Below are 3374 nucleotides of genomic sequence, written 5' to 3' on the forward strand. Positions count from 1 at the left end.
AGTCGGATTTGAAGAATTCCGTAATGTATAGAAGAGTGGAAAATGGAGCATAGAATAGAAATTGTGACATTAACATAGGCCTATAGAAAACTTATACAAAATATACAAATCCAGCCATATAAATAGGCCTATTTGCTAATTAATGATTGAAATAAAGATTTGACAATAAATAAAAGAAAGGTAGGCCTATTTATATAGATTTATATGCAGCTGTGATGAAATACTCGCAGTGATATAAGTGTTAGGCTACGTTCAGACTTGGAGATAAGCTAGGCTTGAGTTAAGCCCGGCTCAACGTTAAGCCCTTCTTAACTTTGCCGGGCATTCAGACTAGCGGGTTTAGCCACGAGAATTTGCATAATAATGAACCGTAACCAGGAAACACGGCGTACGTAATTAAATGCTGATTGGTCATTTCGTTACCCGAAGTCAATGCAAGACCCCCCGCAACGATTAAAGCCCGGCTTTGAAAAGTTAAACCGTGTGCCGCGCGCCAGGCCTATAGTTATTATAGGAGCACACAGCCCGGCTTGAGATAAGCCACCTAGTAAACCCGGTGAGTCTAGCTGGGTTTATCCACGTAGTCTGAACTAGACCCTATTAAATTAAATTATCATCATAATTAGCATCACTGCCACCTTTCTATCATTGTCAAAATCACTTTAACAACCATTATCATTATCACTATTAAAATCACCAATATATTCACCATCATCATCCCGTACCTTGCTTTAAAGCTATCAACCATCGAGCGTGTCAATTTGTATACGGGCATTACTCTTAATACTACCTCGTCCTTTGGATGGATCATTAAGCCGTTGGTCAAGTACATAGTGGCTCTGTCTACAAACAATAATACAATAGAGGAATGTTTCTCGGACATTACATTGGCCTACTAACTCGTAACGCAAACGTGTTGTGTAAATAGTAAAAGTAAATGCTGCTTTATGCCTAACAATTACTTGCGAAATAGGATAATATAGTGTGTCAAATTACGTACAATATAAATCGTCATAATATTGTCGACGTTATCAGTTTGTTTTTTAATATAAGTTACCATTGACTTTGTTTTACTACAGTCCGTCGAGTAGATTCGACAATAAAACATATACCACCAATAAAAGTATTTATAAAATAAAATCCCTTAAAAACATGATTTCAACTAAATATAATTTTTTTTTATAGAGAACATTAAATTTAGGCTATTCGCACTAATATGTTAGTTATATATATATATATACATGGCAATAAAAACTATTATATATATATATATATATATATATATATATATATATATATACATACATATACATATAATAGTTTTGATTGCCATGTAGAATTTGTTTTGGTTCAGATTCAGACTAGGAAGTAAAACAGAAATATCAGGAAATATTTTAGACTGGTTAACTATTTGGTTAAATAGTTATCCCGATTAACAATATTTACAAATAACTTTGTTGTCAAATTATTTTTGTAGAATTTGTTTTGGTTTAGATTCATTTCATTGATTATTTCATTTATTTCAAAGCAGGAAATATTTTGGACTGGTTAACGATTTTGTTAAATAATCATCCCGAATAAATATTTACAATGAATTATTATCTTTGTTAGAAAGGGCTTGTCATTTGTTTTTGATACAGGACAATGGTTTCAATCTCAGTACAGATTTTTCCATGGCAACATACCTCTATGATGCTTGGTCATACAAAATACACGACTGAAGCTGTATAGCACGTCATTACTTTAAAGATGTGTTACAAATAAGCAAAAAATAAATAAAACAAAACAAAACAAACAAAAAACAAAACAAAAAAACAACAAAAAAACAACAACAACAACAACAAAACAAGAATGCTTATATTACTAAATTATACTCTAAAAGTTGTATTTGAAGTTTTTTTATGGTTACAATTAATTTGAGTTTCTAATCGCATGATTAATATAGTTTTTTATATTGTTCAATTCGTGTAAGCTCAATAACTCAGCTAAAGTGGAAAAATGGATTTGGATTTCGTGTCATACTTGATAGATAACAATGGTTTATTCCAGGCTACTGAGAATAGGCCCTATAACGCCTTGGTATGCTTAAAACTTGTTTTTCAGGTCTTCGGTTTTGTAGAAACCCATATTAGGGTGTCTATAATTGATAATTTCACAATCAGACGTCCAAATAATCTTGTAATTTTGATTTTGTAATAGTCTGATATATTTAAATTAAAATTAAAAAGAGAAAATGCCGATCTTAGTTTTTGGGTTTTAGGTCTTCGTTTTATAGACACCCATATAGGATATGTATAAAACGAAGACCTTTGGTTATCTTGATATTCTTTATGTTATTCCCATGTAAAATTTCGAAATATTTTCATAAAGATAATTGAGAAAAAATGGCCGGGGGTGTCTATAAAAAAAAAAACCAACATTTATAACATTTACAAAATCGAAGACCAGTGATAATTTCACAAACAGACGTCCAAATAATATCGTAATTTTCATTTTGTCATGGTCTGATAATTTTGTTTTTAGTACAACGAAAGAGAGAAGTGGGGTATTCGTTTTTCGGGCCTTATATTTTAGGCCCACGTTTTTGTAGACATCCATATAGAGTGTATATAAAAGGAAGACCCTTAGTTATTTATTGATGTTCCTCATAACAAACCCATGAAATGATAAACGAAGTACTTGTTAATAGTTTAATGATGATTTTGAAATACTTTAAATAAAAAAATTAGGAAATAATTGGGTGTGATCGTTTTTTTTTAGGTCTTCAGTCTTCGTTTTGTAGACACCCATATAGGGGGACCCTTGATATTAACAGGCGTCCAAATAATATTGTAATTTTGATTTGTGACAGCCTCAGAGTATTAGGCCTATCATTAAAAATAAAAGAGAAAAATAGGGGTCTTCGTTTTCTACGTACCGATTGTATGTTAATAATGTATGGACTCTGGAAGTTACGCTTTGTTGAACTTCCTGATGATGACATATTTAATGCCGACATGATGGTGTGCATATAGGCCTACTTTAGAGCATAGAGAAAATAGAATTTCTCTATGTTTGGAGTAAGTATTATATCTTATCTGAGATTAATCAGTGGACCTTAAGATAAGATAAGATAAGATAAGATAACTTTATTGTTCCACAAGGGAAATTCTTCTGCTCGTCATCACATACAGTATTATATTAAAAAATGTAAAACAAATATAAAAACATACAAAACACTCACTATAGAAAATATAACAATATACAAGTAAAATACAATGACTACCATCGATAAAATAAATTGAATTACAATTATGATTATTTTTATTATTCTTATTCTTATTCTTATTATTATTATTATTATTATTATTATTATTATTATTATCATCATTATC

Source organism: Anneissia japonica, unplaced genomic scaffold (genome assembly GCF_011630105.1).
Source record: "Anneissia japonica isolate Jap-2015-1 unplaced genomic scaffold, ASM1163010v1 scaffold15138_len36460_cov93, whole genome shotgun sequence".
Lineage (NCBI taxonomy): Eukaryota > Metazoa > Echinodermata > Crinoidea > Comatulida > Comatulidae > Anneissia > Anneissia japonica.